Genomic DNA, 15,941 nt, shown 5'->3' with positions numbered 1-15,941 from the left:
CACCTACCTCTTCTACTGCCCAATCATCAAGCTCCACTGCAAATACAATGGGCAGGAAAAATCCTGCCACACCACATGAAAGTAATTAATGAGCCATTTTACAGCTTGTGTATGAAGCTTTCATTCTGACAAGTCACTTTTCAGCTGCTATATTACAAGTGTGACCAGGTACCATCATAAGAGCTAATGTGCCTTTAGCTCATGGAGAAGGAACTGTATGTAGTTGATCAAGGGGCAACCTGAATCCATATGGAAGCCTGAAACTAAAATCATTATCTGTTGACACAGAAAGAAGGAGGAACCTCTGCTGGAAACCTGAAATGATAAAAACTGTGTACGAAGGCAGGTGAAAGGCACCATTAAAATTCTAAACACTCTCGCATCCCTGACTGAGAAGCAAATGCTTATTTTCAGTCCTCCAAGCTAATAGAAGCCAAGGCAGACTCCTTGACAGTTATACCAAAGCAGAACACATTGACCATATCTCCGGAATTTAAGCCTATAAGTCTTATAATGGTCCAATAATTCTCCTCGTATGCCCTTAATACGAATAAAAATACATGTTCAAAATAAAAACTGTAAGAGAATAGTCATAGCATTTTCAGTAATAATAAGCTAGTAGAAGCAGCCTAGATATCATCAAGAGTAGTTCGCGTAAGCAACTGTGATGTGTTCACACAATGGAATTGTGCACATCAGTAACCAGGAACAAAGAAGACTCTCAAAACTTTTCAGAAATTTAAAAAAAAAAAAGTGTGGTACACAAAGGTAGCGTGCACACTGACAGTCTGCATGGTGGTCTATAACACCATAGACTATAACAAGCAAGACTATAAGGGCAAGAGAAACCAGCAATTGGGCAGCAGTGATAAGTACTCAAGTAGGAAAGTGAGACGTAACTTCAGGGCTGACTAAAGTGTTCTACAGCTTAGTCAGGGGGCAGTTGTGTAGTGTGCACTTTTGTTCAGTCTCCTTGAACTAAGTGTTTTGTGCTAATCTACCTCCCAGGACTAGAGCAAGCACATGAGATAACTTACAAGTCTGATATACAGCCTTAAACATTTGAATCCATAATTAGCTGGTTGTGTTGCTTTGGGGCCCGTGGTAAAGCAGCACAGGGTGGTAGATATGCTTTTCTTAGTTAAGTTTGTATTGTGGTGAAGAGACACCATGACCAAGGCAACTCATATTTAATTGGGGCTGGCTTACAGTTTCAGAGGTATACTGAGCGTAGCTTGGGGATAGGAAACCTCAAAGCCTGCCCCCACAGAGATGCATTTCCTCCAACAAGGCTGCATCTATTCTAACAAGACCACACCTCCTAATAGTGCCACCCTCTATGGCCAAGCATTCAAACACATGAGTCTATGGGGTCCATACCTGATCAAATAAGCATAGTTGAGGAAGATCACTCAGCTCACATCAACAAAGTGAATGGAAAGCAAGAGAACAGATTTCCATTGTGCCCTCCCCGTTTCAAGTGTGAGCTTCAATGACCTAAAATTCCAGTCCTAGACCTCTGCATATTAAAGGCTCCACTTCTCTCAAGCAGAGGGCCAGGCCTTCAATACAGGAGTCTTTTAACATGCAAACTATAAAATCTATTCATATTTAAGTGATAAGTTAGAAATTGAATGAAAACTAAGTTTTTTTTTTTTTAATGTAAAAGTAAAAGATCACTCACAGACATTCAGGCAATATCTACTCCTTATTCTTTAGGAGGTAATTCTGTCTCTTCAATCCTACTTTATGGTATTTTACTGACACTCTCTCCTTCCAGAATCTTGCTAAGGCTGAGTAACCAAGAGTCTCTTGGTGACCATTTTTCACCAAAGTCTTAAGGAGAGCTGAGGCTGTGGGTGAGGCTATACAGTTCACTCACACCTCTCTTCAGTCCTTGAAAGTTGTTATAGAATTTTTGTTAATGACGAGAAATAATGTTTTTCAAAGAGTAAACAATTAGTATATGTGATTCAGTATATCAAACAAACTTCATTGTCTCTTTATTAATCTTAAATGTGGTCATTTCTAGAAAATGTGAGTCAATGTGTTTTTAGTTACTTTCCAGTGACATTTAACAGTCAGACTTAAAAATACAGAAGAAAGCATTATGGGTTTTATCCAAAATGATTATGGCCACCATTTGAATGAAATACACATTTTGTAAGCTATAAACCATATCATTACAACACACTGGCCTGAAAAAGGTTTGGTTCACAAACTACAGTGATCTAACCAAGTCATTAAATCTGTCTAAAGGGGGCTCATTTGAGAAGCAATAAAAATTTTAATCATTTTATTATTAAAAGAGTGTTTAATATGTAGCTAATTAAATGCCAAAGGCAGGTTATCTGAGTTTAACCTTCAAAAAGAAAATGATGTATCAAAGCCTGCCTCTGGCATCATGGGATAGAAATGTCATCCCCCTAATCATTGCGTGACAACTAGCTGGTGGCCTTTTCTAGAGCTATAGTTAAATTACCTGATTAAATTAATAGCCATTTAGATGTTTTAGGAACTGCACAGACCTATACTAAATGAAAATTAGGTCCATTACATTTTCCGAGTGGGCTAGATAGGTCCTGAAATAAAACACGTATGCCATTGCCCACATTACTTAGATTAAGCAATTAAAAGCTCCTTCCAAAAAGCGACTAATTCCCTATAATGTGCCGACAACTGAATCTCCACTAATGACCCCAGGTAGGGCTGCCTGCCTTTACTGCTTCTTTCTCTCACTCCTTAAATCCTGTTTGTTTTAAAACAGAAGATTAAAACTTGAGTACATCACACAAATATGTAGCTACATGAAACTACTTGTTACATAATTACAACACAATAAGAAGTGATGTTACATGGCAGAATGGGAGGAACCATGATCATCCCAACTGGGATCATGTAACCGCCACTGTGGCATTGTGGGATGCAGCCTTCAAATGTATCCAACCTAGTGATTCCAAAGTAACAAAAAGAATGTGTGTGTCCTTCGCTTCCCAAGTTAACTATATCTGAAAGTACAACGTATTTAACAATGTATAAAGGAAGCAAACTGCCAGCCCTATCAAATTATTCCTTTTTAAAATTAAATTAATATGAACTTATTTAAGGTTTAAGGACAGATTCTTGCCCACTGCTACACCCCTAGAACCCATAATAGTTTCCAACACATCATAGGTATTTAACAAATACGTATTGGATTAAAGGCATGCCTCAGTCCTCTGTCTCAGATTCAATTTTAGCAACTTAATCTCCAACACGCACATTTTGACAGCATGCTATATAGTTCAATATTTTCCAAAAAATTTTTAGGCCTAACTGTCTGGTATGAATGTGTGATGGATTAGCTGGGCCATGGCAATGATCTCCTATATCTATAATTAAGGTTTTGCTTAAAATGATCTCATATCTACCAAAGATATAATGCTATAGGGTATTCATGGACTGTAAGGGACTCCAGATAGCTACAAACCTTAATAATATTTATTTCAACATCCTCCCAATGGCTAAGACACTTAGATTTACTCTAAGATACAGTGTTAATTATAGATAAATTCCACCTGCAATTTTTTCACAATCAGACTTAATGCTCTCAGCTAAGGAGGCATTGATAAAAATGTGTATACAAACCAATGTTTTGGAATCGATAATGTAGACCCACAATTTAGTTGAATATGTGTCAACCTTTATTCATTGAATCAGCTTTTATCTGGGGTGGGGGGCGGTTATTGTGTATCTGGCGTTGCGCTACACTTAAAATAATTGTGTGTGTATGTATTTGTGTGTGATTGTGTGTGCATGTAAGTGCTGGTGCACACATATTGCCGTGCACATTCGGCAGTCAGAGAACCTTGTGTGTCTGTCTTCACCTTCTGTTTGAGGTAGATCTCCTTGTTTGATACTTGATACCCCAGGTTAGCTAACAGATTCTCTTCTCCAGTCTACATCTCCATTGCATCGCACCATGGAAGAGCTGGCGTTCAAGACTCACCATGGCTCGTCCAGATCTGCATGTGTTAGAGATTGGAACTCAGGTTTTCACACCTGCTTGGCCAGCAGCTAATCTACTAAGCCATCTCCCTAGCCCCTTGGGTTACACACTTAGAATAAATCCAAAGATAAATAGAGCAACCACTGCCGTAAGTCTAGTGTGAACAGTTAATCAAATGGGCAGGACAAGGCAACAAGAAGAGTGTGCAGGAGCAGAAAGTCTGTGAGCCTGGCTCCGGTTGGGTCACACTGAAAAGGGTAGAAGCCAAACAGGATGCTGAAGCAGACTGGGAAAGGACTTCTAAATAAGACAGGGTTTGAACCTGTGCATGACAGAACACAGGAGGAGGTTACTGCAAGCTACTAAGTCAAAACTGCTCCATAAACATGACCTGGGGGAATGCCATTCATTTAGAGCAGATTCTTTCCAGAAAAATGTCCAAGTCCTATTTGATCCAATTTGGCTTCTTCCTATGAAAAGAAAATGACATTATTCTATTGGTATGTCAAAGATAGTCCAATTGTCAGCATTCCTGCTACTCTGAGTTTCCAAATTTGCCTTGGAGAGACGTCCCACAGAAAAGCCTCTTGCCATGATTCATCAGTAGGGAAGACAGAGGGATATCGTGTTTACTAGAAAGCGTGGCTATACTCACCCAGGAATTGTCAGAGTCCTAAAGCTTTGAAATGTATCTTTTAAAGATTATGTGAACTCTAGCTGACCACAAAGTCGTACTGTAAAAGACACAGCCCAAAGTTTGTAAAGTCTCGGGTCACAGTAGCTCGGGGAGGAAGCAGTTGGGGAAAACTGCCTAGATTATGATAGAGTTGCTATAGAACATGTCAGGAAAGCAGTCTTCATAAACGATTTTCAATAATACCTTCTGCCTATGCCTGCCTTACATTTTGGTTACATCACATATCAAGAGGAGTGTTATTTGGCATCCAAGAATACCAACAGGGGGGATGCCTTTCTCTAGGCATTGCCGTCACGCCCCAGATACTATTTTGGATGTCTCTAGAACTGCAGAGAATGGGAGTCAAGCCACCAAACTCATTATGTGCATCTCTAAGAAAACCTTGGAGTCAGTTCATTCAAAGGCCAGAGAAATATTTCATGTATCCCCCGTCCCGGACATGTTTCTGGTTTATATAGAACTGAGCATTGAAAACATTGCATTATAGGTTACAACTACAGCCTCTGTGCGTTCCGTGCGTTGAAAGACTGCTTAGCCTTTACTCCAGTGATGTTTCTCAGGCTAACACTTTGTCCTGAAAACTTATGTGTTCATCACAGGGTGTTAGGCAACATCCCTGGCTCTACTGGCTGTATCTCTTAACATCCCCTTCTTAGCTGTGATAATACAAAGTGTTACTGGAGAGTGAGGTGATCACACCAGGAAAGAGTGAACTCTGCATGCACTGTGCCCTAGGTTCCACCCAAGCAGGAAACAGGAAGAGAAACAGGAAGGGGGTAGAAGGGAAGGTGAAGATGATGAGGAAGAATGGCTATAATAACCCATATTTATGATACTTGAATTTCGAAGGTGCTGTGCACACAGAATATCCTGATGATAGTACGTTAAGGAGAAAAAAAATAGCTACTTGGTATGCTTTGGCAGAATAGAATATAATAAGCAAAAATTCTCTTTGCAGGGAATTATGTTCACCAATATTTTTGAAGCATTTCACAAATAAGAAGTTATGATTATTAGTTGTGTCTAGTTTACTGGAAATGCCCCCCTTCTATAAATGGATTAATTAAAATTTATTTCTGACTGTATTTATAATTATAAATTATTTTAAAATCCATTTTAAATGGATTATCTTTTTTAAATCATAGATCACAATATATTTATAATAAGCTACTGTGCATAATATAGATAAATAGATTGAGCATGGTGACCTGCCCCTATAATCCCAACACTCATAAGGGGCAGGAGAACCATGTGTTTGAGATCAGCCTGGGTTATACAGGAAGTTCCATGCCAACCAGGGATCTAGGGCTGGGAGCCTGTCTCCAAACAAAGAAATAAACACCAACAAAATCATAAAAAAAGAAAAAAATAAATGGATAAAACGAAGTCAAACAGAAACTCTGCTGTTCTCCAGCTGCCGAAGATTGAGTTAATACTTGAATGTGGTGTCTGGGATTGACAGGCAGGGCTTGATTTTGACAGCTTGCTCCAGTGACAATGCCTAGCATCTTCAGAAATTCATGTTATAATGCTAAACCAAGTCTCAGGGGCTGAGTTTTCTCCCAGCTGGGAAGAGATGGTCTCCAGGGGTTTTCTCAGCCTTGCTCTGCTGGCTTTGCCTGTAGTGAGCAAAGGAGTCCCTCAGCTATCACTGGGGGATCCCTCCCCTCAACTATCATTGGGGGTTCCCTCCCTCAGCTATCACTGGGGTCTCTCTTCCCTCAGCTGTCATCTGGGGATGCTCCTCTTCTCCAGCTGTCATGGAGGAGGTTCCTTCTTGCATTTTTCTCTCTGACTGCAGCTCCTCTTAGGAACATAGCCCTTTTCAGTTTGTCTCAGTATGGATAAGAATCATAATCACTTTTGGTCATAAACATCCACTCTAAAAATTTCTCCAGCTGCTGACCTGCCATTGATTGTGTAGGAGAACATCTCTGGGGATGACTCTCTTTAAAGTGGAGTAAGAAACCATGGTGAACAGAAGGAATGAAAGTATTTAACAATTAGAAAGGATTAGGTGATGAGCTCTTTGACAAACGTACACTGTAGTACTAATTATTCATGAGTACACACTGTCTGCTCAGTTCCTACTGCGTGCTCAGTCCCCACTGTGTGCTCAGTTCCCACTCTATGCTCAATTCCTGCTGTGTGCTCATTTCCTACTGTGTGCTAAGTCCCCACTGTGTGCTGAGTCCCCACTATGTGCTCAGTCCCCACTATGTGCTCAGTGCCCACTGTATGCCCAGTTCTCCTTCCCCCTTTCTTCAACTTCTTCAAGCTCTCACCTACCCCTGAATTTTCCACTATTGGGAGCAGTTTTTACTTTCCATTCAAAACTTCCCTGTGAGCACAGAGTTAGATAGCTGCACAGTGGAGATTGCTTTCTCTTTGTCCCTTTCATTGACATCTCAAATACAGTTACGCCTCAAACTGTTCTTTCCACTCACAGACTCTCCAATCTAATCCTTTCCCAATGTTCTTCAATTCTGTCAGACTTCTAATGAAGAGAACCTGGAAAATCCCAAGAGTGGATGAAGGAGACTAGGGTTGAGGGAGACACATCAGAGATGAGAAACAGTCAAAGAGAGAATGAATGATGGCTGTTATTAATAAGTAGGCATGATGCTGCCTGGGTGTGGGATGGGGGCAGACACGTGCTCTTTGTAAGTAAGGATGAGTACACTGCTGTGCATACGTGACTTGCATGGAGTAATTATGAAAGTTCATGATGACACTCAGAAGAATAGCACTGACATGCTATTCCAAAGACAGCTAGAATATAAGATGTCCTTCATTCTTGTGTTTGTTACCAAGTTCATAGGAAGAGCACACACTTTTGATAAAGAGAGCACTGGGTAGGAATTATAATTGCAGTTCCTTTTCTGCTGTGTGTGACTTAGCTCAGTGGAGTCTGGAGGGAGGAAAGGCTATGAAGTCTCTGTGGATTCTCTGCATCCCACTCTGCCATTCCTGAGGAAAGTTCAGTGACTTGTGTCTCCATTTATGGAGCTTGTGTTCATTTATCTAAAGCCTCACTACACTGTACTCAGTGCTGTTGACTGCCACAGGTCAAACAAAAGCATTGACAACCTGCAACAGTTTTCTAGGGCACCACAGGCATTTTGGGGCCAAAGGATCCCTGGTCATGGATTGTAAATTGTATTTTGCACTCAGTGTGGCAGGGCTAGAACATAGACTTGTGGGCTAGCTCACTGCATCTTTTCCTAGATGAGCTCAGTTCCCAAAACCCATATTGTGCAGCTCACAACCACCTGCAGCCCCATCTACAGGAGATCTGACAGCCTTTTCCATCTTGGTTGGGCACTGCACTCACGTGGTGCATACATACAGAGACACATATGTAGAAAATAAATCTTTAAATAAATGCTCAGATCAACAAGAACTGTGCATCCAGAGTAACCTTGCAGTTGCTTGTAGGCTTCACTCCATTGGAGGACATAAAGATGAACGTGAGCTGTCTAGTTCTGATTCATTTTATTCACCCAAAAAATGAGAAATACAAACAAGTGTGCTTTTCAAGTGTCTTCACCCAGGCTGGTCGGTTTTCATTTCTTGGGTCTGCCTGACTGCCATCTGACATCCGAATGGGATCATGAAGCTCCATTGCCCATTTTTATCCACCTATTATGCAGAGCCGGTTTGCACCCTTTAGAATTTAGTGCGTCTTTAGTGAAGCCTGACAGGTACACAGAGGGTCAGTGAGGGGAGGTTGGAGGGACATACGAGCACTGAGAGAGCAGCCATATAATTTACAATCCTCATACTCACAAAAGCACAACAAGTAATACGCTGTCACAGGGACATCAGCCAGACCTCCGGATGCTACGGGAGCTATATGTTATCACATGACCTGAATGCACTGCAATATGGTAACATCCAGATCCAGTACCATAGTTAATCTGCCGTGACAGTAGAGGAGAAAAGACTGGTGGCCAGCAGCAGTGATGTGTGCAAACATCTAGAACCCCTGATCTGGTTCTGACTCTGTAACTTCATAGCCATTACCATAATGGTTGCCAGGGTCATACTCACAAGTTGTAGGTTCGAGTACAGTTCTTACCGCTTGTCAGCTGGATCATCTTGAATTAAGTTTCTGCACTTTTAGATGCAAATTTCTGATCAAACTAAAGCCAAGTCTCCTTAAAAGACATAAAAAAAATTACTCATGTAAAATAATACTATATAGGGGTTGATATATATTAAACACATGTGAAATATTAGTTCTTGTGATTATGGTAGATCACCAGAAATTCATCTATGCCAGAATAATTCATTCGTTTTATTCTCATTTTTGAGTGTATTTATTTTATACCTAGTAGTGTTCTGTCTGCATGTGCACAATGTGGTGTAATGCTTACTGAGAGCAGAAGAGGGCGCTAGAGTCCCTGAAACTGAGTTGCAGATGTTTATATGCGGCCTTGAACCCAGGTCCTCTGTGAGAGCAGCAAGCTCTCTTTATCACTGAACCATTTCTCCTACTTCTGGGAATAATTTTTCTAAAATTTATTTTCTTTTTAATTGTGTGTGTGTGTGTGTGTGTGTGTGTGTGTGTGTGTGGCAGATGGATATGTATACATTGAGTATGGCTGCATATAGAACCCAGGAGAGAGCTAAAGTTACAGGCAGTTGTGCACCACTTGATCCACGTGCTGGGAATAGAACCCAGGTCCTCTGCCAGAACAGCCAGTACTCTTAACCACGGAGCCGATAAATAACTTTTAAGATTTAACTATCTACTTTTGGGCTGATTTTCTTAGGTTAATAAAAATAATATTTCGCCCGGCAGTGGTGGCACATGCCTTTAATCCCAGCACTTGGGAGGCAGAGGCAGGCGGATTTCTGAGTTCGAGGCCAGCCTAGTCTACAGAGTGAGTTCCAGGACAGCCAGGACTACACAGAGAAACCCTGTCTCGAAAAACCAAGATAAATAAATAAATAAATAAAAATATTATTTCATTTTTTTCTTAATGGGTTGATGAATGACACAAGTCATACTTTGACAATATCATCATAATTATTTGCTGCTCAGGGAGACAGTTCCACATATGTCCTGGACATTAGAGACAGCAAGCACCTCTACTCAACAGTGTGCCTTCAGTTTTTCTCCTTCCTAGACATAGCTCACCTCCAAACACTTCAGAAATCACAGCAAGGACACAACCACTAGAAAGTTACCTCGCGTGCTGGCTTTCCCATTTACAACGTAGAGCTCTACAGACGGGGGGGGGGGGGGGGGGGGGGGGATTCACAAATATCCCGCAGTCAAGAGTTCCGTCAACATTTGAGAAATGGAACTTCTTGCTCAAATTGACTTTGCACCGATTAGGCTCTTTTTCTTTTCTTTTTTTCGTTTGGTTTGTAAATGAAGGAAAAGAACGGAGAGAGTGAGTCCTCCGGAACTGCTCTGAGAAGAAACTCGGAGATCCACTGGATGCGTTTGAACTGTAGCAAAAAACAACATTCTGCTCGGGGGTTGACACCGGTACTCTGATTGAGGGGGCGGATGGGAACAGACAGTTTCTGCATAGTACCTTTTTGCTTCTTTTCTTTCTCATCAGCTGGAGATGTGACAGTATTAGTAGCAAATCCTCTATCCAGTATATAAAAACCAGGCACTTAGGCATTTTTTGAGTGATAATTCAATAGGATTAAATTACAGTCCCGTGACAGCTGCACCTCGCTAATGAGGTTCATTTCAGTAAACTGTTGACTGAGCTGTCTACCGGCTCCTTTAATTTACCAACATGTAACGACATGGGAAACACATTAGTCAACTCGATGAAGATGATAAGCTGCGAGGTCTGTGGGCATTTTACATCAATCCCTGACAACCTGAAGGGGTTTTTTGTCACCTGCTCTATTTAGCCCAAGGCAGACATAGAATAACTGGTACCTGTTAGCGTGATTGACTTACCAAAGCGATGGAAAGAATCACTGTGAAGAGGGCCGGGTGGAAAACATGTCAGAGACATTTCTGTTCCTTTCAGTTAGCAGGAAGGGTGCTCCGTGCAAACTGGGCGAGGGTTAGCAACGAACTTCAAAGAATGTTTCATTTTTCAAATTCCTCGAGTTTTCCCTATTAGATAAAACACGAAAACTGTCTGTATGTATTTCCAGTCAAGTGTTGATTAGGACCACAGGAAACCTAACCCTTGCCCAGTGAAGTAATGAATTCCAATCAAAGCAAAGAGAATACAGAGAAAGAAGAAGCCATAAACTTAAGACAAGGAAAGTTGAGTTACTGAGACATGACATGCCTGTTGAAAACAACTCTAACTGATTATACCAGGCACGGACAAGAAGCCACAAGACCTTTTGCATTCCTTTCAAAAATAAAAAGAATGTTTTAAACGTCATGTTCCTACAGTTTCTGGAAAGTAATAAGGTTACATGGGAAACTACAGTAACTCCAAACTAATGACTTAGGGAGTGCTGCGGTTCCCAGGCAGTTCCTGGGCACCAAGGTCTGTTTTAATCATTATTCTTTAGAAAGAATCAATCAGTCAAACAATTACTAAATGTTAACTTAGAGATGTGTTCTGGTGTTTGTCATAGCCAGATGTGGTGCTACACACCTGTAACGTCAGCACTCAGGACTCAGAGACAGGGTGGGTCAAGAGTCTGTGGCCAGTTTAGAGAACATAGCTGACTCTGTCTCAAGAAGACAAGTCTGGGGAATGCAACTCAGAGATTCCGCATCTTAGCATGTGAGCCACCCCAGGCATATCCCCAGTACCAACCCCCATACACACACAAAGAAAAGAAATGTGTTCTGTGAAGCAAAGGGGCAGATACCATCTTATATCATCTGCACACCCAGGATTATTGCAGCACTATTACAGTGACCAACTTTAGATGAATAGATATAGAAAATCAGAACACTGTATATAATGGGATTTAACTTAGACACAAAGAAGAATAACATTATTTCATCAAAACAAAAAGAAATGGGAATAGAGATCATGGTCTTAAGTGAAATTTAAGACAATCTCACAGATGAAAGCACGCTTCCCTTAGGTTAAGTGTTGATTTTTAAAAGAACGAGGTGGGTAGATGGAGAGGTAGCTCAATGGTTAAGAGCACTGTTGCTCTTACAGAGGGCAGGGTTCAGTTTCCAGCATCCACATGGCAGCTCACAACCAACTCCAACTCCAGTTCCAGGTGATCTAGCGCCCCCTTCTGACCTTCGTGGGCACTGCATGGCTCTAGTGAAACACATATGTGTAAGCAAAAAGCTTGCATGCATAAACTAAAAGTTAACAAAATGCTTTGACCTAATTTTAAAGAAAGACGTAAAAAATGAAAGAAAACTGGGAAGAAGTGGACAGGAACCAGCTGGCTAGAGCTAGAGGGTGAGTGAGGGTGACAGTGAGTGGGTGTAAACAAATTACTCATACATGTTATATATATATATATATATATATATATATGTATGAGAAAGTCAGAATGGAACCTTCTGGATTTTGTACAATTAATGGATGCTAGTAAAAAACAGATAGGAAGAAATGGATAAATACTACCTTATCTAAACTGTTAGACACTTGATTTTTTCTTGAGGCAGGACCTTCCACTGAAGCTAAGAGTGGCTTTAGACTCAAGACTCTCCTGTGCCAGCCTCCCAGGAGCTGGGCTGATAGCTGTATACTATATTAAGCTGAAAATTAGCTCTGGAGCATCCAACTCACTACAGAGAATTGTAGGTTTGGCCAACCCAAAGCACCAGTTAATCCCTAAGCCACATCTATTGGGCTTCGAAAGCACAGAGCTCATAAGGAAGCTGGCTCAAGTCATCTTTTTGTTGGTGTTTTGTTTGTTTGAGACCGGGTCTCATATAGTCAGGCTGGGCTGTGACTCCTTTTCCTCCTGCCTCTATCTCTCAAATGCCAGGATGACAATGTGTGCCACCACCATGACCTGCTGCTGTTTCTCACTCTGATCTGACTCCCGTTTAGAAAGCCTGTTGCCTATGCTTGACTTGCTGGAGCTGTAGAGAAGTAGGTGGGGGATGGGTGGAGGGTAAGATTGAATGAGAACCGGAAACTTGACCATTTGAGCTGACACCCTTGAAGAAAATATACAGGGAAAAGCCGAGAGGATCACCCAGTCCCTCTATCCACACTTACACACGTAAAATTCCAAACCCTGGAGTAAGAGAAGAAGCCATTGAACACTATGAACAATGACAGGGAGTTTGCATAATAGAGTGGAAATACAAACCAGATAATTTTGAAGACAAAAGGCTTTTTCTACCCTCCTGGCAAAGCGCCTTCTTTTGCTGGCCCCTGATTCTATCCTGGACTCTGAATATTGTTCTTACCTCAATGGTATTTATTGTTATAGCTTTAATATGCAATTAAATAATAATAATTATTATTAATATTATATAATAAATAATATAATATATATAATATATATTATATGAATATATAATAAATAATAAAAATAATAAATAATGGGCTTATTATTTGAAGACGAGGCTCCTGTATTTTGTGAATACTTGGTTCCTAACCCTAACCTTGAGTCCCTCCATCTCCAGATGGCTTTGCGGTTTGGGGGATGGGTAATTCTAGATGCTCAGAACCTGGAACCAAACTGGAGGAAGTGGGTCGCTATGGTCAGTTCTTGGAGATGAATTATTCTTTGTTGATTCTGGTCTCTATCTCTCCTTCTTGGTTTGTTATGAAGAGAGCTGAAACACTCCACTGTTTATGACGTCTGACCTCTCTGAAACCCTGAGTCCAAATAAACAACCATTCTCGGGTTTTTATGCACTTGTTCATGGTCACAAAAAAAAATATTTGACACAGTTAAAAAAAAATGGCAACAGTCATGAATGTCTCCCCCATGTTCTCTTATTCAAAAGGTGTTGCCATCACTCCAGTTGTTTCTGGGGGTTAAACAGACACAGCATTTTTAACAGCAATTTCAGCATTAGTCATGCAAGGTACAAAATACTCAGTTATTCTTCTGACTCCAAGTTCAAATACTTTTTATACTGTGTAAGGTTGTCCATCAGTGTCACCTGTTGGGATATTTAAAGGCAAAGACTATCAGGAGACCTGGGCTAATCCAGTAGGAACCAAATATCCCAGAAGGCAATTTGGTAGACTAGTCCTTAGGGGGAAATTTCAGACAAAGGATTCCAACTTCTGATGTCAGTCTGGGCCTCATGGAAACAAATAGTTCAATCCTTGTTTCCTTCACATTGCCCTGACTATGTTAAAAAACAAGAGGAGACATCTTAAAGTATAACAAGACAGCTAGAGACTGAGAAAGAAAACAATTAAGAGCTAACGCCCTTAGAATATCATTTTAAGACCCTAGAGGTAGAGATGGCTCAGCAGTTAAGAGCCCTGGTTGCTCTTCAGTGAGACCTGAACTTGGTTCCTAGCACCCACATGGTGGACCATAACCAGAGTAACTCCAGTTTCAGAGAATAGGATGCCCCCTTCTGGCCTCCTCAGGTACTGGGCACGCATATAGTGTCCACACACACCTACAGGCAAAATACTCATACACTAAATAAATACATAAATATCTTACAATCTTCCCTGAAAATCTTCATCTGAATAGTAAAGTGCTTCTTTCAAAAGAATGTGTATGTCACAATACTAACTTTTGGGAGCGATCCACTTATAAAGGCATTCTAAATTACTGTAATCCATTGACAATCCTTTAATAATTTAGTGTCAGGAACTCAATAAGTAAAAACAAATAACCAAGTTTTGTTATTTGAGGTTAATTGAGCTATTTAATCAACTATTTGGGGGATGTTTTCACACTGCTAGCTGGGCTTGGTGTTCTGGCACATGTTCACAGTCTTAGCAACTGAGAAATAGAGAAAGATGGATCCAAAGTTCAAAGTCATCCTTGGTTACATACGGAGTATGAAAACATCCAGGACTACATGAGAGCCTGTCTCAAAAACGAAAGAAAAAACAAAACACTAAACAAACAGTTAAGTAAATAAGATATTAAGATAATACTTGTAGTTGATGGTGACCATTATTGTTGTTGTTAATTTAATACATAAAATAACATTTTAACTATGGCATTTTAACGTGTATCACACAAGGAGGCGGGCAATAAATAACTACTTCAAGAAGGTAAAGGTAGTTCAAGATAAACTGTAATTAGGCTCCTGGTCTGCAGCATCCCAGCCCCTCCACAAGCACTGAAGTTGAATCAGCCAATCAGCCTTGCAATGTGAACATCACCACTTGCAGAAAGAAGGAAGCTTTCTTTCTGAGGATGTTAGTTCACATCATTGGACTGGGTACCACATTCCTGCTGTGGATCCCAGAAGTAACTGTTTAGCCAGTAGCTGAGATCCAGTGAGCTCCAGGATCAGGAATACACACAGAGAGACCATGAAATAGTAGATGGAGGTGAGCAGGCTTTCAGCATAAGTAGCCATTAAAAGGCTAAAACCAAAAGGAGCCAGGAGTGTTACAGCGAAACTGAAGGAGAGGAGTGAAAAACAGACCCGGGGCTTTAGAAAACACAGAAAAGGCAGGGCTTGGCCTGGCTAAGGTGATGCAATCTGTTCTGGATGACTCGACAACACCAAGGCCCAGAGTGCCCATCTGGCTTCATACAACATACTATTTTACCAAATACGTTCATAAGCCCTGGAGCACCACAGACCTCAACAGACCTTAGGCTGAGTTTACAGAACTGAGTTTACCGAGATAGGTAGCCCAGAGAGGACCGATGGTCCCTGTCAGCAGAGCATTCCCAGGTGCCCTGTAAATTGCTGTTCTGGGTGCTTGACCTCGCCAAACCATAATGATAATTGCTGCAGAGTCGCCAGCTGGGCTTCTGAACGACTCAGGGGTCAGAGCCCTCCCCTCACTAAGGCTGCCTGGTAGTGGGGACTCCACACATCTGACTGTGACAAATTACTAGGTGGCCCTCCCACCAGTGCACAGCAGTGGGCATTTTGTAATATCACTGAAGCAGAAAACACTGCTTCTTTCTCTTGGAAAAACAAAAATAACAACGCCTACTGCGTCGGTGTATTTTTGAGAAGAGAAGGAATCTGTCCCTTTTTAATCATGTGCACAGTAAATCAAGTGTCAAATTTAAAACAATGAACTACAATGGGCCTCCTCGAAGTCACTTAGCATTGATAAATTAGTAATGTATTATTAAATTATTCATATCTTTTTTTTTCCTCCGGACTGTAATGATATACTGTACACAGCACTGATAATTTACTTAGGCCGAGTCCAT

At 41.0% G+C, this 15,941-nt stretch overlaps 1 long non-coding RNA gene across 3 annotated transcripts in view; it reads right to left on the bottom strand.

Annotated features, from left to right (window-relative positions):
* LOC143443734 (uncharacterized) overlaps positions 1-15,941 on the bottom strand; it is a 44,183-nt gene that overhangs the window by 9,985 nt on the left and 18,257 nt on the right. For 2 of the 3 annotated variants that reach the window (XR_013112955.1, XR_013112953.1), the window contains 3 exons: positions 10,621-10,782; positions 8,767-8,845; positions 1,968-4,458 (listed from right to left, as the gene is read on the bottom strand). This is a non-coding gene — a long non-coding RNA (uncharacterized LOC143443734). Of the gene's footprint in view, positions 1-1,967; positions 4,459-8,766; positions 8,846-10,620; positions 10,783-15,941 lie in introns of those variants that run through there. The other variant, XR_013112954.1, reaches the window with a different exon arrangement.

This window comes from Arvicanthis niloticus, chromosome 10 (assembly GCF_011762505.2).
Source record: "Arvicanthis niloticus isolate mArvNil1 chromosome 10, mArvNil1.pat.X, whole genome shotgun sequence".
NCBI classification, from domain to species: domain Eukaryota; kingdom Metazoa; phylum Chordata; class Mammalia; order Rodentia; family Muridae; genus Arvicanthis; species Arvicanthis niloticus.
The sequence above is the reverse complement of the archived record's forward strand: the minus strand, read 5'-3'. Positions and strand labels throughout refer to the sequence as shown.